This window comes from Bos taurus, chromosome 13 (genome assembly GCF_002263795.3).
Source record: "Bos taurus isolate L1 Dominette 01449 registration number 42190680 breed Hereford chromosome 13, ARS-UCD2.0, whole genome shotgun sequence".
In the NCBI taxonomy this organism is placed as follows: domain Eukaryota; kingdom Metazoa; phylum Chordata; class Mammalia; order Artiodactyla; family Bovidae; genus Bos; species Bos taurus.
Genome location: NC_037340.1, coordinates 68,529,858 through 68,551,413, shown reverse-complemented (window position 1 = coordinate 68,551,413; position 21,556 = coordinate 68,529,858). Strand labels below are relative to the sequence as shown.

The 21,556-nt window shown below is 42.1% G+C and overlaps 1 long non-coding RNA gene and 1 pseudogene across 1 annotated transcript in view; both read right to left on the bottom strand.

Annotated features, from left to right (window-relative positions):
- LOC132346962 (uncharacterized) overlaps positions 1 to 18,747 on the bottom strand; it is a 39,753-nt gene extending 21,006 nt beyond the window's left edge. Inside the window, exon 1 of the long non-coding RNA XR_009496998.1 lies at positions 18,469 to 18,747. This is a non-coding gene — a long non-coding RNA (uncharacterized lncRNA). The remainder of the gene's footprint in view (positions 1 to 18,468) is intronic.
- The window catches only part of LOC132346838 (craniofacial development protein 2-like), a 115,353-nt pseudogene that overhangs the window by 42,042 nt on the left and 51,755 nt on the right, over positions 1 to 21,556 (bottom strand).

Here is a 21,556-nt window from a genome sequence, read left to right as displayed (position 1 = left end):
AAAACCTGCTGTATAGCACAGGAAACTATATTCAATACCTTGTAATCTGTAATGGAAAAAATCTGAATGATAATTTTTATATATATATATGTATAACTGAATCATATTTATATAATGTTGTACACTTGAAACTTACACAGAATTGTAAATCAGTTACACTTCAATTAAAACATAAAGAAAGAAATATCCAAATGAAAACATAAAATATACTCCTGCCCTAGGAATAATGCTAATATTGTAAGTATTTCACCAAGGGTAAAAAACATGACTGAAACTGAGGCATAAATATTTGAACTCTCTCAAAATTAACAACTAAGCATCTAAAATTTGAAAGAAGAGAATGAAGAAAATATTAGCCACATACATGAAGGCAAATATTTGATAACTTCAATAATAAACAAGAGCTTATGAATTAATTAGGAAAAAATATAGAAATGGTCAAAAATCAGAGAAATGATAGACAATATCATGAACATACGTTTAATCTTTTTGTTCACAAAATAAATGCAAATGAAAGTAATTATAAGTTTTCTATCAAAATGACAAGGAACTTTTGGTATTCTTATTTTGTTTCTTTTACATGATGCTTACCAAAGCAGGCATGTTTTGGAAACACTGTCCCTCCACTGGCTCTTAAATATTTATTACTCACACATATAGAACTTGGCCCAGCATGTTTCTGAGCACTTCTAAATGTATTAATCTGTTTATTCACACAATAACATTAGTTATTATTAGTTACATTGTAACATTAGTTACAATGCAGGTATGTGATGAAGATCCCATCTGTTAAGGCGGAGAACGGGGGACTTCCCTGGTGGTCCAGTGGTTAAGACTTGGCCTTCTAACGCAGGGGGGTGCAGGTTCTATTCCTGGTTGGGGAGCTAAGATTCCTATATGCCTTGCAGCCAAGAAAGCAAAACAAAAAACAGAAGCAATATTGTAACAAATTCAATAAAGACTTTAAAAATAGTCCACATCAGGGGAAAAAAAAAAAAGTAGAACAGGCTTTTGAATGTGGGCATTTTGACCCTGGGAATTTGTGCTTTAACCATTACTATCCCTTACTGTGTGTTTAATCCCAAACAAGATGGATGGACAAAGAAAGCCATGAGGATTAGGTCGGAGGAGAGAGGATGATCATAAAGTCCACACTGTGTGGATGACAAGCAATAATGAGGAGACATTTTAAAGGCGAAGCAATCACTTCCACTATATTCACCATGCATTCGTCTGAGCTCTTGTATAGCAAGGAAATATTTGATATCTTCAATAATAAATGAGATTTTATAAACAAATTAGGAAAAATTATACATAAATTGTCAAAAATCAGAGAAATAATAGATAAGATCATGAAAATATGTTTAATCTTTTTGTTCATAAAATGAATGCAAAGGCCAGTAGGGGTTAAAAAAAAAAAAGCTAGAAACTTTTACTTCTGTTACCAAGGAGCTGATGGAGAGAAGCAGTTTCCAGTAGTCAAGTTTGCTCCAATAATCAGGGAAGATTCTGTTTAAAGAATATTTTCTCTGTCATACATTCACAAACGATTCTGGTCTGCCTGGCTCAGAAATGTGGGACTTGACCTTGCCAGGAGGGAGAGGTGCACCCTCAGGGCCCCGAGGCATCCCTGAAGGCAGAGGGCATGGCCTGCTGGAAGAAGCCCTGCTCCACAGAAACTGCAGAAGTGAAGCCTGGGGTCTGAGGGTCTCCAGCTCAGAGGTCTATTCTTGGACCCCCTCCCTACACTGGTACTATGCTCCCCTGGGTGCTTAAGGATTCTTTGCTCAGGGACTTTATCCACAGGGCAAGCCATCCTGCCACACTGCAGTGGGGAAGGCGGCCTCCATTCCGGGACAAGAATGGCACAACTTGTTTTAGGAGATGCTGAGAAAAAAACCAGCTGTATCTGTTGTTTCTTGTTGTTTAGTCACTTAGTCGTGTCTGACTATTTTGCGACCCCATGGACTGCACCCTGCCAGGTGCCTCTGTCCATGGGATTTCCCAGGCAAGAATACTGGAGTGGGCTGCCGTTTCCTTCTCTGGGGGATCTTCCCGACCCAGGGACTGAACCCATGTCTCTTGCATTGACGGGCTTCCCTTGTGACTCAGCTGGTAAAGAATCCACCTGCAATGCAGGAGACCTGGTTTGATCCCTGGGCTGGGAAGATCCCCAGGAGACGGGAAAGACTATCCACTCCAGTATTCAGCCTGGAGAATCCCATGGACTGTATAGTTCATGGGGTCACAAAGAGTCAGACACGATGGAGCAACTTTTACTTTCACTTCACTTTCTCCTGCATTGACAGGCAGATTCTTTACCACTGAGCCACTTGCAAAGCCTGATCAGCTGTATATGTTGAACCAAATGGCCCAGCAACGCCATTCCTCGAAATATACCCAAAAATGATGAGTGTTGATGTTCACCAAAGACACGGACAAGAATACTCAAAGCAGTTTAATTCAAAAAGCCCCAAACTGGCAACAACTCTGAGGTCAACCACAGAATAAAAGAAATTATTGTGGTGTATCCACACCATGGGCCAGCTGACACACACACTGACACTTGCCTGAGCCTCACAGATGTGCTGAAGGACAAGAGCCAGACACCAAGATAGCACACTGAGTGGTTCGTTTAGATGAAGTTTAAGAACAGAAAAGGCTAATTATATGGCCAGAGGTCAGTGAGTTCCCCCTATGGACTGTATCAATTGGGAAGGAACAGGTGTTTGGGGGCTGCTAGAAACATCCTCCATTGTGATCTGAGTGGTGGTTACACAGATGTCTGCATAGGTAAAATTTCATCAACCTGTACTAAAAACTAAAAACTACTAAGATACTTGGACAGAAAGGCTTCTACTGTCTTACTGTGTTCCTGAACAGTATGCATGGAATTCAAATGTTTAGAGGTTGAATAATCTATTTTTGTATCATAAAAGTGATTCAATTCCCCTAAAGCCAAAGCATATCATAAAACTCCAGATAATTTCACATTCCCGGTATTGCACACAGATTCACATTTGAATATAGCATTAAGCCAAACGAGGAATGTCTGATTAAAGGTAACAATGAAAGCTAGTGTTTATATAACCCTTACTGTGCACTGGGCATTATCTAAGCCCTTCAAGTATTGACATACGAGTGGTCACTACCACCATGATCATTTCTAGGCTGTATATTTGAGAACAAGAGGGCAGAAAGTGTAGGTGATTGCCTAAGGTCCCACTGTTAGTAATTAGCAGCACTGGGAGCCCAAATCCAGGCATTCCTGGCTCTAAGAACCATGCGCTCAACCCGACCTCATATTTCTCCTGTTCAAATAGTCACCTCTTTTCAAGTACGGCGGTTGCCATCTTTATCTCAAGAATGTTACTCTTAGCAAAGTCTCGTTCTCAGCACTAGCATCAGCTACTGACTTTGCCTGGGTTCTATTTATGTTGAAATGATACTCTATGCAGATTGCAATAAAGACTATTTTCTAAAGACTGTTTTGAATTCTGTGTTTTAATAACAGAATTCAATCTTTCAAATAAAAATTTATCCCAGGATAGATAAAACGTTGACTTCTGTCAACTGACATGGGAGGTGTAGGTGGGGGCCCCTGGAAGAAGATGAGGTTGGGGGAGGGGGAGGAGGCAAGGATCTTGGCAGCAGATCCCTTCCCTGGGACTGGACCGCACCTGGATTTTCACCCAAGAAAACTTCAAACCATAGAATCCCAATCATACCCTCATAAAAGTAAGTGAAAACAGAGATGGTATTTTTCATGAAGATGGAAACATTCTGAAACAGAGTTATAGACTGGCAGGCAGCACCCCATAATGCCAGTTTGAAGTTGGCTTTCACCAGCTGCTGCAAAGTGACCTGAATTTGATTCAGAAATAGTGCTGTATCGCATCCCACTATAATATAACAAAAGGTATATTGATAAAATATTGAATGTGGTCAACCCAAGGACCATGCCCACTTTAGGATTTAAAGAACCATTTTGCAGCAAAATTCTCCAGGCCTCAAGTCTTCAAATGACACTCATCTACCTCCCTCAAGGACTGTTCCTTGGACTGGGATGCAATCTGTTTTCCAAAGTGTGAATATCCCTTGACCTTCCTGTGATTCAGTTTTGAAAAATCTTCACTTTCGCACTTTATATATTGACAATCCTGAAACAGGAGCTTCCCAGGTGTTTCAGTGGTAAATAAACTGCCAATGCAGGAAATGCAGGTTTGATCCCTGGGTCAGGAAGATCCCCTGGAGAATGAAATGGCAACCCACCCCAGTATTCTTTCCTGGATAATCTATGGACAGAGGTGCCTGATGGGCTACAGTCCAAGGCGTTGCAAAGAGACAGACATGACTGAGAGATGGAGCACACAATCCTGAACCAACTGTTCTATGTCAATATTGTTTTTAGCTTTTGATTTAATTTTAAAAATTAATACACATACACGAAAAAAGAAAGAAATTAAATAAAAATTCAAACATCAGAAAGAGTATCCTAGAGGTAAATTTTCTTCCTATCCCAGAATGGCAGGTGTAACTATAGTTATTTCTCTTTTATCTTCCCCAAATTCCCTCTGTAAGACTGGCATGTATGTCTGTATGTGTCCTTCATGTTTCACTTTACACACTTCTCTGAATCATGCCATTGTTCTCTTCATTTGTTTGTTCTTTGGTTTTACTAGAAAATACGTCTTACAAGGTTTGCTAAAGTTTTACTAAACTCTATGTAAAATTAGCTTTACCTAATTTCCCATGTATTGATGAAAGCAGCTATTCAACTAGTTTCCATCAATAGGTTTTTAGGTTGTTATCAATACTTGATCATTATAAGCAATGTTACAATAAGCCTCCTCAGTTATTTCATGACACTCAGATGCAGGATACATTTCCAAAAATCCAGTTGCTGGAGCAAATTTTATGTGCACTGAAAAAAAAAATAGATGTTGGCAAACTGCCTCCTACTCACACTCCAAATAGTTAAGGACAATCCCCAGCACTGGGTATCATTAATTTCAAATAACATTTAAGCTAAAGAAGGAGGATTTAGAGGTATGGCATGCGGGTTGCTCTATGCCAGCCATGAGTGCAATTTATGCAGAGGTACCATTTCATCAACAGTACAGTGGTTATTTAATCAATAATCCAACTCCTGTAGACCAAACGCAGGAGTTCTCCAAGGTGTATAAGAATGGGAAAGCTGAATCAGGGTCAGTCATTGACCCATGCTGTCTGGTAGATATCTGGAACCTAGGTCTGTGGTCAGTGCCAAAGCTCTTCTGAACCTTAAAGACAGAATCAAAATCAGCCAGGATGCCAATCTGCCTACGAACTGGATTCCAAGGTGAGAAAGGCTTAAGAGAAGGACCCAGTGCCCTCCAACCCAGACACTGGATGTGCGCATCAAGGGGCCAGGCTATTGAGAGAAGGACCTTAAGTGTCCGTGGGCAGGCCTGCTCCTCAGGTAGGTACAGATGTGACACCTGCAAGACCAAGGCAGGCCAAACCTCAGGCGTACGTGGCCTTCATTCACGTACGCCTAAGAGATAAGGTGACTGCCTTAGAGATTATTTTGAAGAAAAGCCTTAGTACGAAACCTTTGGTTCAACTCACTAAGTGAGTTTACATTATCAAGAAGAGACTATGCCTCTGGTTCCCACCCCAACGTCAACGTTCATGGAAATTGAATTCTTGGGGATTTGTGTAGGCAGAGCTCTGAGTTCACAGGATAGATGATGAATCACTGAGGGTTTAGGGGAAGGAATAAAATTCACTCCAGGGTTAATTTAAGAAGCTTTCTCTGGACTTACATTAAAAATAAGATTTGATTTGCCAGGGCAGCTGAGGTCCAAAGAATGAACCAAGACTTGATTTCCTGGCAGAGTTGCCATTTACGGGCTGTGAGACCTGGGAATAATAATACCTACCTCAGAGGTGTCAATGTGAGCCCTGAAACAGATGGTGTATGAGAGGGCTTTGGGAAACAGGAGGGTTGTAACAATTGTGTAAACTCAGCTTTCCAGGCCAAGACAGCCCCAAGAGGAAAAGTTGGTCACACACACAGACCCACATCTGTCCAGAGTGTGGAAAGGCCAGCCCATATTCATACTCGAGCAGGGCTGTACAGGGGGTCTTCAGATTCTTACACACATGGAAGTGAAGTGAAAGTTGTTCATTCAGTCATGTCCTACTCTTTGCTACCCCATGGACTGTAGCCCATCAGGCCCCTCTGTCCATGGGATTCTCCAGGCAAGAGTACTGGAGTGGGTAGCCTATCCCTTCTACAGGGGATCTTCCTGACCCAGGAATTGAACCAGAGTCTCCTGAATTGTGGGCAGATTCTTTACCAGCTGAGCTACCAGGGAAGCCCTTTTGCACATGTGGGATTCTCTGTTACTCCACATCATTCATTCTTGATGTTCAGGCTGCCAGTGCCCTCAGATCATGGAGAATATTGGTGCTGCCCATGCTGAAGCTGCCAGGGACACCTCCTCCTAAAGCCCTTGGAAAGTGACTTCTTCTTGATCCAATCATGGAGCTGGCTGGCCTGTAGAGCTGTATCCTCCCCAAAAGAAATCCATCCTCAAAAAGAAATGTCCATCCCTCAAAAAGAAAATGCTTTCTTTCTGGTTCCCTGTGGCTACATAAAATATCACCCCACAGACCTGAAACTGAGCAAGACCCTGTGGGGCTCCTGGGCTTGGAAGCCCTTCGGGGTCCCGTTTCCTGTTTGTAGGAAATAGGCTCCAGTCTCCATGACCCTCCCTGAGTTCCAAAGAGCAGATTCAAATAGTTGCTACTCAGAGAAGGGAGGGGATGCAGAGACAAGGAAGGAACAGCCAAGGAATCCTGAATACCCATTGGAAGAACTGATGCTGAAGTTGAAGCTGCAATACTTTGGCCACCTAATGCGAAGAGCTGACTCACTGGAAAAGACCTTGATGCGGGGAAAGATTGAGGGCAGGAGGAGAAGGGGGCAACAGAGGGTGAGATGTTTGGATGGCATCACCAACTTGAGGGACATGAGTTTGAGCAAATTCTGGGAGATAGTGAAGGACAGGGAAGCCTGGTGTGCTGCAGTCCATGGGGTCGCAAAGAGTCAGACACAACTTAGGGACTGAACAGCAACAATAGAACTAAACTCCCAACAAATGGAAATGTTAACTATTTGATGAAGCATTCTTCATTCCAGAGAGAAGGTCACAGTTTGATAACCTTGAGAACCACGGAAGTTCATCAGGAGATCACATGAAGTCAGATTAAAGGAATTGAGGTCCTGCATACACCCTGATCCTTATCAGCAATGCCCCACCTCCTTGAACCAATGCTATGAAACTCCTCACCAAATACCCCTGGGTTGGGACATACAGTTTTTGAGGGCACAAGCTCGCTGTGTCCTCTTTTGCCTGGCAAAACCATAAAACTTTTACTTCACCCAAAAACTCTGTCTCTGAGATTTGATTCGGCACTGGTGCACTAGTTTCAGCCTCAAACCTGGTTAATTAAGCACTGACATCCATTTTGCTAATGAATCTGCAGTTTGAAGAGAGCTCAGGGAACAGATCACTTTGGTTCCTCTCAACATCACAGGGGACTGGAATCACCTGGAAGGTCATTCACATCCATCCCTGACAATTAATGCTGAGGATTAGATAGAATCTTAGCTGGAACTGGGACTGGACCACCTTGATGTGGTCTTTGCATGTAGCTGGTTGGCTTCTCCATGCCCTGGTATGTGGGCTCCAAGGGCAGAGGCACATATATTGGGGGAAAGAGAGGAGGAAGAGAGACAGGGATGGAGCTGTATCACCTTGAATGACCTAGCTTTTGAAGCCACACATTGTCACAGAAACATCTAATATTTATTAGAAGCAAATCATTTCTAAATACTAAGACTGGCACATAATCAGGGGAGCAGGGAATTAGACTCCACCTTTTGGTGGTAAGAGTGTCAAGAATTTACAGACATATTTTGAAAATGCCACACCCTTACACTCAGTCCTGTAAGTATTATATTCTCCAATAAGGGCTAAAACCCTGCTTTGCCTAGCATTAGCAGGTTCTGAATCTTTATTACGATTTATTAACGAAACACTTCTTGCCATTTTATTGGCAAGTATTTGATCTCAGTCCCCTTGCCGTGGAATGGGAAAATGACAGTCTTCTGTATTCAGAATCACACTTTCATTTTGCAGCTAAGGTTTTTGTTGGTGGGACTGTCTTGTAGACTCCTGTTGTATAACAAACTATTAAGACTTACACATCTCAGACAGGCTGGAGTTCAGTTGATCTGGTTGGGCTTGGCTAGAGAAGCTTGGCTGGGGCAGCTCTGTTCTATCTCTCAATGTCCTCCTGGGACCAGGGTGTTAGCCAGGGCATGTGTCATCCATCGTGAGGGCAGAGACGGAATAGGGAGAGTAGAAACAGATAAGGCTTTTTAAGTCCTGGTCTTGGAATCAGCCAACTCTCACTTCTACCCACATGTCACTGGTCATTCCAGATCTTGTGGCCAAGTCCAAAGTCAAGGGTGACAGGAACGTATTCCACCCATGATGAGGCCAAGACACGTAGCGGTACAGAGAACAGTGAAGAATAAGAACTATGATGCTATCTAACCCATGAATCAATATTTTTTTTTAGTTGACTCTCTTGTCCTTAAGGGAGTTCCCAGGTGGCACTAGTGGTAAAGAGCCTGCCTTCCAAAGCAGGAGACTTAAGAGATGCAGGTTCAACCCTTGGGTCTGGAAGAGCCCCTGGAGGAGGGGATGTAACCCACTCTAGTACTCTTGCCAGGAGAATCCCATGGACAGAGGAGTCTGCCAGGCTATGGTCCATAGGGTCACAAAGAGTTGGACTTAAGCACTGCATGTACACTTGTCCTTAAGGCAAAGATTGCAAATGTCCCCATGGCCACTTCCTACCTCTGTGACATTATGGTTCACAGTACCAGCATGCTTGATGGAGAATTTGAAACACACTTCAGAACTCCTCTCAACACAGTACCGCACAGTAAACTGATTGGATCTGGAGAGTGAAATAAACCACATTTTGAGAAAATCCTATCCCAAGAGGCTGCTTTATCTTTGATCTGAAGTCTTCATCCCCACCATGCAAAACTCTTACAGCTTGCCTAGACATGTCAAAGTGCTAAGTTGAGAACAGCCAAGGCCACTGACACAAAGGTGTATGAGAATTATAATTTGAACCACACATGTCCCTTTCTGTTCATTTATTTCTTCTATAATAAGGGAGGTCAAATGTATTATCATGCACACAAACCATGAGCCAAGGAAACGCTGTCCTGAGTTCCACAATAAGTCTATTCTTAAATAAGAGGTCTCTTAAAATCATCTTTCCTTATGAACGGGAGAGGTCAGACTCTGTTTAGGATGGCTGACAAGCCAGAAGTTATACACTAATGCACACACTGACACACACGGCATACACTCAGGAAAACACCTGGATTTAGGCACTCAGGGGTGATTCCAAGGAATCATTCATTCTTATTACAGATGCTGGTGGTGGACACAGTCCTGTGTTCCTTTTTCTCAATTTTTATTACCATTCAATGGATATTACGCACTGAACATACTGGCTAAAAATAAATCAGAAATTTGTTTCTTGACTATTTGTTGTTACTGTTCAGAAGTAAATCATTTCCTCAGATAAATAAATAGCTCTTAAAACATAAAAGGAAAAACTAATGAAGCAGAAGATACTTCAGGGGACGTCCTCTCCTCCTCAGCCACAGGCCAACAGCTGCCAGCAGGGGAAGGTGGGTGGAGGCAACTTGCACCAGTGAGGGTAAGAGGCAGAGTTTCTCAGGGAAGAAAGCAGCGAGGTCAGGTGTCTAAGATTTATAGAAGGGGAGGGCAAGGATGCCCCTGTAGATAAGAAAATAAAACCAGTTCTGGACTCTGCCTCAGAGGTGACAATGACTCATATTGATTAATATGTTGGCCAGGGAGATATTTACTTTGCAGACTTCCAGGAGAGCTTGCTTTGTTTTGCCTTTTCACTGTGGAAGGGTTGGCCCAGTCCACCTGCCGCAAAGCATGATGGTCATCTCTCGGGAGACGATTGCTACCTTCTAAAGAAGACTAACATTGTAGGATTGAAATCACCCTGGGAAAAATAATGTTTCTAGGGCTAAAGCACCCCCTTTTCCAGAACAGATTGGATGACCTGCAGAGATAGTGGGAGGACGGGGCATAGAGCTGATTCTTGTTGCCAAACATTCAGTAAAGAAGTCTCTAAGACAGGCCAGCCAATCCAGCCCAAGTGCTAATTGGTTAGCAGTTCCCCTAATTAGTTTGTCATCTACCTGGACAGTTGGCAGTTGGCTGAAATCCCAGACCCTGCCCAGCCAAATTCACAGCTCTGGGATTTGGAAATGTAGCGGCAGTGACAGTTCTGCGCCCCGTCCACACGTGGGCCCGCCCACTGCACGTATGCGACCTCTTGCTAAAATGCAACGGTGCTAACAGGTCCTCACGACGCTGCTAACAATCTCATCAGGCCGTTTGGTGTGAGGAGGAAGCAAGAGCCTTTCTAACTGCTCTAACGCTGGGAACAAACGACAGAGCTGCTCAGACCTGTTTCATCATTAAGCAAAGGCTACAGCTACGGTTGAAGGGGTTCACAAGCTCAGTTCAGTTCAGTTCAGTCGCTCAGTCGTGTCCGACTCTTTGAGACCCATGAAATCGCAGCACGCCAGGCCTCCCTGTCCATCAACAACTCCCGGAGTTCACTCAGACTCACGTCCATCGAGTTGGTGATGCCATCCAGCCATCTTATCCTCTGTCGTCCCCTTTTCCTCCTGCCCCCAATCCCTCCCAGGGCCCTGAAATCTCTCTTCCATCAGAGTTATGAGACAGTGCTCCACAAGCTATTAGCTCATTTGGATTAAGAACTGCCTTCCCAAATATTCACTATGTAGCTGAGACATTGCTTTCAGCCCCAGAATTTTGCACTTGGGTAACATAATGACTCTTTTCTGAAGGAAAAAAAAATGCATGTATCCCCAGCTTTGATATAATTTCTATCACAATATATCTTCACTGTATACAAACATAAAGCTTTGTATTAGCTGTTTAACCTCGTAGCTCATATACAACTATAATACAAAACCCATTCATAACTGGAACAGAAACAAAGCAACAATAGCCATTACATTTGAATTAAAATATTAATTCAATGTGGCATCTTGTATTGTGTTCCTGAAACTAAATTGCCACTTGAAATCTAAACATGACACACTGATTGCTCTGTTTCAATGGTATCATTTCTGTTGGGTGAGCTGATGCTACAACGCACTGTGTGATGATTCAGTATCCATCCCACTCACTGTTTGCCTGTTTGAGCTGCTACTGAAGCTTGGTTCTTACAAATGAATCAAGGGCATTAACTGACCTTCACTTGGAATGGACCCCTCGGTTATGCAGTAAAATCCCCTCTCATCTTTTTGTTTTTGGTAAAAACACAAATGGGACTATAAGGAAATAAAGGTGTCTAGCAATATCTAGATACAGAGTATCATCTATATGACCCAGAATATATTTGTATTGATGCCTTTTTATTATCACTATTAAAATGATAAAGACAACATTGGTCAAATAATTAACATTTTATCATTGTGGAAAATTGGACATCTGCTTTTGCTCTCTCTCAGAAGACTCATTTACTTAGCATATAAACTGGCCCTCAGCAGTCTTCTAGGTACCCCTCAATATTAGGTTAAGCGTGTCTCAGACTAAGATACAATTCCAGCTATTCTAGTTTAGCAATGTCTTTGCAAGATTCCTTTTTCAAACCAAACCTTTGCAAAGCCCTATGTTTTTCTAATCTAACCTATTATTGTCTAAAGTTACTAAGAAGGTAATAACACTTTGAGATTTTTGAAATATCAAAATCTGTCAGTAGATCCCAGAAGAGTCAAATAGCCAATAGCAGAATTCCCTTCAATGTACAGAAAAGTCTGGAGATGTTTCTCTGGAAGCTGAATGTGTGTCCTGAGCAAGGGCCAGAACTAAGGTGAGGCAAGTGAGGTACTCAACTCAGGTGTCATTGCAGGGGATGCCAAGAAACTCAATATTCAAAATAAATAATAATTTCATGCACCATTTCTGTAAGAAATCAGCTTTAACCCAAAAAAATCTATGGTGAACAAAACATCAAAAATTTAATTAAATACTATTGCTCCATTGAGCCATATTGAGCTTGAGGCAAAAGGGAAAATACGTGTCTCTATACATATTTTTATCTATTTTAATACTCGCTGTTTTTTTTTTTTCCTTTTTGCAGAACTTTAGTTGGGAAAATATTGAAAATTGAAGTGTAAGTGGATTAAAACTGACATTATTTTCAGTTTAAGTACTTTATTTATGCCAACAGAGATTTTATGGTCATTTTGCTTCAGCTTAAGTTAACTAAAAATTGTGTAAGATTGTCACTTGGTGAAGAGAAATCATCAACATGGGACTGTCTCCATTGAGAAAGAGATAAGCAATGAAGTCAATTTGGAAAATATCAAAGATATGTTTGCTTCTATTAAATTCAGGGCATACATGTTTCCTTCTGTCTCAAGTTCCAGTATAACTTGGTACAGCAGTCCTCTGGACAAGACAGAGATCTGAAGATTAATTAGTGTTTGGAACAGAATAAATATTTTTTAAATGTTAATTGTTATCATTGTTATCACAATTCCTTCTCCTGAGCTCCAAAGCAGAAGCAGGACTTCCGGCTGACTCTGCCAAATACAGTTCTGAAGAATCAAGAGGAAGATGGTAAAAGCACACTGGACAATAATCAAAGTTTTTCAGAAGTCTCCAAGTGCCGCTCCTAACTCATGATGTTGTGCTATCTCCATGGCAACCTCAGAAACAGTGTCCCCACTGCTCACCTGCCTCCAGATTCTTCAGCCCCACTCAACCATATAAGCAGAAGAAAGTTCAAATCTTATAGGAAAAGGGGAAAGTGGAGATAGCATTGTGTTACAGAGGTTTTGAGTGACAGACCAAACAGTTTCCAAAATTCTAGAAACCTATGCTATTCCTTGGGTGCTTCCCTGGTGGCTCAGACAGTAAAGAATCTGCCTACAATGTAGGAGATGCAGTTTTGATCCCTGGGTCAGGGAGATCCCCCTGGAGAAGGGACTGGCTACCCACTCCAGTATTCTTGCCTAGAAAATCCCATGGACAGAGGAGCCTGGTGGGCTACAGTCCATGGGGTTGCAAAGAGTTGGACATGATGTAGTGACTAACACACACACACACATGCTCATCCTTGTGAAAATGGAGATGTGGAAACTCACTTCTTTAGCAGTGCTCTGTGAATTAAATGCCCTGATTTTTATAGGGTGTCTGAAGCAATACCCAGCATTTACTATGCCAAGAATGAATGCTTACAAATGCAAGAAAAAAGGAGGAAGGGATGTGTGTTGGTTTTCTACCACTATATAATAAATTACTACAAACTTTAATGCCTTAAAACAAGACTGATTTTATCTCAAGCTTCTGTAAATTTTAAAGTCCAGGTGGGCTCAATCGGTTTCTCTGCTGGATATGTCACAAGTCAGTGTGAAGTTAATGTGTCAACTGGGCTGTGCTCTTACCCTAAGACTCTGGAATGAAACCATTTCCAAGTTATTTCAAGCTGGTTCCATGAAAGGTCCTTTCTTTTTCTCTTAAACTTAATAACAACATTATGTGATAAGCCATGTTCCCATTTTACAGATGAATAAACTCTTCAGCCATCGATCAATTTCCCCAATGTCTCAGTGTTAGTAAGTCTAATTGATGGCTCCAATTTTTTTTTGTTCGAAAATAAGGAAAAATACACATTAATGTGGAAATCAAGCACTAATTAAAGGCTTGATTTCTTTCTTGGAAAATAATGTGACCATTGGCAAGCTTACCAGAGACAACTATACACCACATTAACCCTAATTCCATATTTCCACTTGCCTTTTCAAAAACCTTTGGCAATCTCAGGTCTTAGAATTTTATACACAGCGAGCTATAAAGTGGCCTGAGCCCCTCCAACCACCTACAAAGGAATGTATTGGGTAGGCACCAGGCTGCCTAGCGTGGACCTGAGTTGTTTTAAGTTTCTGATCCCAACTGAAAGTTCCTATTTGAATATAGCTTTATTTTCTAGTCCTCCAGTTTTAGAAGCTAAAGTCCCAATGCCTAAATATTGGAAATTCAAGGATATGTGAAAGTTTGGGGGAGGATGTTCTAGGAAAATCCAAGAGGACAGCCACTGGGTCACCTACTCTATCCCAGGCTTTATAGAGCCCAGGTAATTTGTCTTTGATCACCACAGGCATTCACTTGGCCCTCAATGAAATTGTGAGGCTACACTTCTGTTGCTTTTCTAGAAATTGGGACCAGAAAATACTCAATAATTCAAAAAGACATCCCCCACCAAAGGGTTTCCCTAAAAGATGAAAATTGAAGGATGGTGTAGTTAACAGTATAATGGGTCCCTGTCTTCTAAATTGGACCACTTAAAATATAACCGGTGATCAAAACTAAATTTGGTATGAAACTTGGGGTCTCTTTAAACTGTTTACTTGTTTAATCTTTTAGTCTCTGTTTGTCCTTATTCTTCAGTGGAAATTCTTTTGGAGAAATTCTAATCTCTTTGGAAGAACCAAAAGGGAAATGGGTTTTTCCCCCTTTCAAGTTGGGATAGACAGGGAAGCAATGTGACCCTAGCTCATTAACTGGCTGTCCTTGGGAGAGGGCCAGTGGCCCAGAAGAGAAGCCAGATGGGGTCAGAGACCTCAGACTGACAGATGTGGCAGCGGAGGATTCCAGGAAGAAAGATCAGAGGCTGGCCAGGAACTAGAACCATTTGCCCAGATGCAAAACCCCAGAGGGGTGAAGGTAAAGGCTTGGGCAGTGTGTTTGGGTTGAGTCATGGGAGAAGCTGGTCAACAGCTAGGGTCAAGTTTAGGACAACTGAGCACAGTCCAAGGAACTTGAGAAAAGAGAGGGAGGGCAGGCAAGAAGCTGTTTGCAGGACTCTGAGGAGTTAGTTGCATCATCTATATAAATGGCTTTATTTAACCCTCTTGTGGCCCCACCATGTATGCCTAAATGTGACAATATGTTTTTCAAAGGATGATGGGGCTACATATAGATCAACTCCAGTGTATATGGGTCAGGGAGAAACAAAAAACAAACAAAAACACATGAAGCTAAAGAACAAAAGAAGTTAGTAGGAATTGTTTTTGAATTTTGCCCATTCTTCCTCAACTCTGCCATGTCAAGTTTCACATGGGCAATTTACCGACCTACAAGAGAGAGATGGCGCCTGGTGGGATCCAATCTTCCATCTCTAAGAGAGTCAACACCCTCCTGGGAGAGGAGATAATTAAGACTTTACCCTGAATTCTTTGCTCAGCTTGGAAAGGCAGTCTTGGACCAGTTTATTTTGACAACTTCTGCAAAATGCCTTTATCCGTGCTAATTTTTTAAAGACCCACTTAAATTGCAATCCATTTAAACTTTATTGAACAGCACATCCTATTATGTTGACAGAATTTCCTCTTTAAACTAATGTTCTTGCTTCAAATATTGTAATGATAAGACCAAGCAAGTAACTAAAATAACTCAGAAAATAATGCCTTCATTGAACCAGACTGAACTAGGCAAAGGGGACATGGATGAAAAAGACATGCCAGAATTCCAGCTAATAAATAGAGAAGAAAAGATGGGATCAGAAAATTACCCCTTGGCTACCACTACAATAATTGTTTCAGGCAAGAATCATTATTGGATGCTAAAATTAGTGGGTGTGAGTAGTACGAGAAACAAGATATTTATGTAGTCTCAAAGTATTTCCCCAGAAGATACTAATTAATTACAAGAAGAATAATAGTAATTTTAAGAGGAGAAGTCTGACAGACACCATTTAAATAAAGCAATGAAAGTAAACATCACCCCAAAATGGGGGGAGATAAATCAACATCATGTGTCCCGTGATATGACGCCCTAAGAAGGACATAACATCATTTCTGTGGTTTTCCTACCAAAATTGCATGGCCTGAATCTAATTATGAGGAAACCTCAGACAAACCCAAATTAAGGGGCATTCTACTGAATCACTAATTTGTACGGTTCCAACATGTCAAGATTATGAAAGACAAAGAAAGGCTAAAGCACTGTTCCAAATTAAAGGAGAACAAAGGGACAAGACAGATTAAAGGGGCAGAACAACTAAATGCGGCAGGGCAACCCAGATCGGATCCCGAGTCAGCCCCTGGATTTAGAGAGATGAGTGCCGACCCTTGAATAAAGCTGCAAATCCGGTGATAATACTGAATAAGCGATCATTTCCTGATTGTGAGAACTGAGCTATGTAAGAAAATGCCTCTGATCTTAGGAAATTCATACCGAAGTCTTTAGAGGTAAAGAGGTATCCCTCATTCAAACATTCAGAATAAATTGTGTGTGTGTGTGTGTAGATAGACAGCGACAGAAAGGTAAACAGATAAATAGAAAAGTAGATGATAGGTAGAAAAGAGAATGATTGACAGAAGGATAAAGAAAACGTGGTCAGTTTTAACATTTGCAGATGATCTAGGTGAAAGTCATATGGAAATTATTTATACACTTTTTGAAACTTTTCTGTAAGTCTGAAATCATTTCAAAACAAAAAGTGAAAATAAAAATAGGAAGTCTGGGGACTTCCCTGGCGGTATAGTAGGCAAGAATCTGCCTGCCAGTGCAGGGGACACTTATGTGATTCCTGGTCCAGGAAGATTTCACACACTGTGGACCAACTAAAGCTGGTGCGCCGGAACTATTGAGTCCGTGCCCAAGAGCCTGTGCTCCAGAGCTTGTGCTCCGCAACAGGAGAAGCCACCGCAATGAGAAGCCCAGGGTCTGCAAAGAAGAGTAGCCCCTGCCTGCCACAACTAGAGAAAGCCTGCATGCAGCAACGAAGACCCAGTGGAACAACAAGACAGAAAGTTTGTAAAAGAAATTTTGGTCTCTCCCACCAAGTATCTCACAGCATCATGGGCAAGTCATCATAAAGAGATAAACATTGTTCAGTGAACTACTGGATAGGCAAAGGGGATGGGATGTAATTCCTAGAAGTAAAAGAGAATAGACATTTTCTAGAAAAGACATTAAGTTTGAATCTGACTCATTGCCTTCTTAGCCAGTAAGGAAGATATTTAGGCTTATCATTTTGAAAAGCTAAGTTAGTTGTTCCGTGTAGATTCAAGTAATGCTTTAGCTTATAGGTCCAAGAGTCCATCCATGAATCTATCCAGTAATATGTTATTTATCCATCATGGCTCCCCCAGACTGTAAACACCAAGTCATTTTATACCCAAGCTACAGCAACACTGACCCTCTCTTTCTTTGCTAGCAAAGATTCAAGTCCTTTTAAGAGTTTGTCTCTGTTAGTAGTTTTGAGATATACCATAGGGATAAGTTTCTATGGAGGAGTCCTCAATTTCATTTAACTTTGTTCTAACAAATCCAGTTATGTGACCCTTCTTCTCTAGGAAAAGAGAAGTAAGTGCCTATAGGCATTAAAGCAGGTGCCTATGTAAGTAAATGGAGAAGGAAATGGCAACTCCAGCATTCTTGCCCGGAGAATTCTATGGACAGAGGAGCCTGACAGGCTACAGTCCATGGGGTCATGAAGAGTTGGACACGACTGAGTGACTTAATTTCACTTCGCTTCACTTCATGTAAGAAAAAGGGCTTCCCAGGTGGCTCAGCAGGTGAAGAATCCACCTGCAATGCAGGAGACACAGGAGATACAGATTCAATTCCTGGGTCAGAAAGATCCCTTGGAGGAGGGCATAGCAACCCACTCCAGTATTCTTGCCTGGAGAATCCCATGACAGAGGAACTCAGCCTATAGTCCATAGGCTTGCAAAAATGCACAGATGTAAAGCAGTATGAAATACTACCTCATATGAGGCAGAGCAATGGATATTTAGAAGTCAAAAGAGGAGAAACATTTTAGGAAGTGACACAGAAAGTTTTCCGAGATGATGGTACCTGGGCAGCAATGGAAGGCCCCTGGCAAGCTTGAGCCACTGAATGCAAAAGAACTGAGGATCTGCCTTATATTTGGGGTTCCCTGGTGGCTCAAGCAGGAAAGAATCTGCCTGCAAAGCAGAAGACCCGGGTTCCATCCCTGGGTCAGGAAGATCCCCTGGAGAAAGGAACCGCAACCCATTCCAGTATTCTTGCCTGGAGAATCCTATGGACAAGAAGCCTGGTGGGCTATAGTCTGTGGGTTTACAAAGAGTCAGACACAACCAAAGAACTAACACATTCTTCTTGTATTCAATCCAATGACAGTTTTACCTTTCCCAGAATCATTGGCATTGACTAAGTTAGTGAATCAATTACCTTCAGAATTCACAATGTAGATAACATTGCATACAAGATTTGAAATCAAAGCAGAATCAGAGGCTGCCTGTTTTATACTGACCTGCTGCTGCTGCTGCTAAGTTGCTTCAGTCGTGTCCAACTCTGTGCAACCCCATAGATGGCAGCCCACCAGGCTCCCCCGTCCCTGGGATTCTCCAAACAAGAACACTGGAGTGGGTTGCCATTTCCTTCTCCAATGCAGGAAAGTGAAAAGTGAAAGTGAAGTCACTCAGTCGTGTCTGACTCTTCGTGACCCCATGGACTGCAGCCTACCAAGCTCCTCCATCCATGGGATTTTCCAGGCAAGAGTACTGGAGTGGGGTGCCATTGCCTTCTCCGTGTACTGACCTAGCTCTAGTCATTTCCTGAATGAGACCCTCATTTTTATCCCTGAGAACTTTCATGAAAATCATATCTGACCAATGACTGCTGACCGTGAGTGCTGCTGTGGGACACGGGATGGATGTTTCACTGAAAACCAAATGTGTGGGGAAAACATTCTTGTTTACTCATTCAGCATCCACTTATTCACTCAATAAGAATGCAGAGAACGTCTGTATAAATTTGGAGCCATGTTATTTCACCAAGAGTGGTGAAGTGGAGGCAAGTCGGCATGTCATCCCAATTGAGGAAAAGCTGAAGTGAGAGTCGGGAGGTCTGGTGTGGACTTCGGTTATGCTAGTGTGTTCTCATGTGGCCTGGGATAAACGGTGTCTCCTCTCTCAACCCTGGTTATCTTACCTGTAAGGTGAGAATGTTTTAAAAGTATCTCTTGGGTACCTTCCAGAACTATGTTGTTAATAGGCAGGATTGATGGTCCACCTAACGCACCCCCCCCAAATATGACCTCAGACTGAAGAATTCATTCAGAGGAAAGAATACTAAAGAGGGAAAAGATAGTCACTGTCACAAACTTACCCAGTACAGGTAGGAGTATAGTTTTGCCAAAGGTGGGGTAAGATTCTTAGAGTGGAGATTGTAAGAAAGATACATTTAGGGAGAAGAGAGACCCTAGTTCTGGCAGAGAGAAGGGAATATCTTCTCTGGTGAGGAAGTGGTTGTCTTTTCAGGTTACCTGGGTGGGATGGCTACAGACAGGAGTGTGGAAATAATGAAACACAGACTAATGTTTGCTTGCAGTGGATGCAATTAGCCTTTAACATTTTTACAAGGGAAACGTTAGCCTTTGTTTATAAACTAAATAAAAAATATTGTTGACTTGGGGAAAAAAAAAAAAAAAAAACTGAGGGATGACTTGTAAAGTATTTTCCAGGTCTAAAATGCTATGATACAACTCACCAGGCAAGCATGTTGTTAACATTGGATTCACAGCTCCTCGGGGAAAAGTGTTTTCCTTAAAGACACCTAGGATGATTAGACACTTGATCTGTCTCCTTTTCCAAATGTGACAAGATTTTGAGTTATTGCTTCATGAAGGAACTGGAAAACACCCTGATATGCTGTTTATTTCTTAACTGCTTCACTGTAAGCTGCTGTCTTAAATTCTAAACAGCTTAATAAAACTTTCCAACAATTTCAGCATTTTCTAAATTTGAGAGGCCATCTTTATAGCTTTTAGAAGAAAGGCCAGGGGTATTGTCACTAAGCAATTTCAGGCGAAAATCTAATTTTAACAGATGAAATAATAAGAATTGAAGTGATGAAGTTGAAAATCTCCTAACTACTCAGTGTGCGTGTGACTAACACCCCATTGCCTCACCCAGCTGATTCAGAAAGATGAGTGTGTTACACAGGAGGGTTCATCTAAATGTCTATTTCAGCTGCTTTGCATTTCGTCAATAGAGAATCTTACTAAATCAGCTAATGCTTTGAAACCATGACCATGGATGACTAGGGGCCCCTATCGCTCTGGTCCTGGAGAGTGAAGGGGATGACAGAGGACCTAGAGGAAAGCTCTCATGAGTACCTTTTCATTCTTTAAAACTAGGTGTTTGCTGGGAATTCCCTGGCAGTCCAGTGGTTAGCACTGTGTGTTCTCACTGCTGAGAGCCCCGGTTCAATCCCTAGTCAGGGAATTAAGATCCAACAAGGTGCCTAGTGTAGCCAAAAACAACAACAACAACAACAGCTAGATGTTTGCTAAACAGATCTGGAAGCAAGTGAAGGGCTCCTCAACACTTATGGTAATCTTCATTACCCTTCACTTCATTCTTGTAGCCACACCAGGTAGACATTATGACTTCCATTTCTGAAAAGAAACTGAGTTTCACAAGGGTAAAGTGATTTATCCTAAGACTCAGAACTTGCAGAGCTGGAGCTTGAACCCAGCCCAGACTTCAGAGTTCTTTTAGGGAGCCCAGGGGTGCTGCTGCCTTCTGCCTGGGCTTCAAACTGAGACCTTGCCTCCATCAAGAGGACTCTGCCCCTTACCTCTTTTCTAGTCATCCCTACTCCTTTCCTGGGCTTCTGGCTATCATCCCATCTCCTCTGGGCTATGGTTTCTGCACTTATTCACTTCTCCTTGGCCCTGTGATAGGTCATGTGCAGAAAGCAGAAATGCAAGTAAGCTTTCAATGGCTTCTCTTAGCAACAGACCCATCACAGAATCAGCCCAGAAGCTGTTCCTGTGCAAATTAACAGCTAAAGCAGACAGCCCAGCAAGCTCTGTCCACTGTGCTCACTGAGGGGGATCTTGCTTTTCACTAGACTTCTCCTTCCTGTTGCAAATGTCATCACTGACACAGAAGAAGAGAGGCATAAAGGTTTGCCTTGTGATTAGGACTTGTCAGGGCTCAAATTCCTTTGAGTTAAATATTTAAATGTCCCCTCCTGTTTCAGAGTTGATGGTTATTTTCCTCTCAATTAAAGACCATATCAAGCACCTGGCAAGAATGTCTACCATTATGGGGAACTAGGTCTTTCCCCCTTTCCTGTTCACAGGACACAATGCAAGTACATCATGAAACTTCCACTGAATCATCAGCCATAGTTTCTGCTGCCCGCATCATATGATAAACCCCCCAAATCCAGGATCAAGTCCTCCACACCATCTCCCTCATCTGCCCTCATCATAGCCTAACCATGATGGATAAAGCCCTGTGGATTTTACCTCCCAAACCTTTATTAAGTTTACCTATTCTTCTCCAACTCCATCACCAGCATCCTAGTCCCTATCCCCAGTATCACTA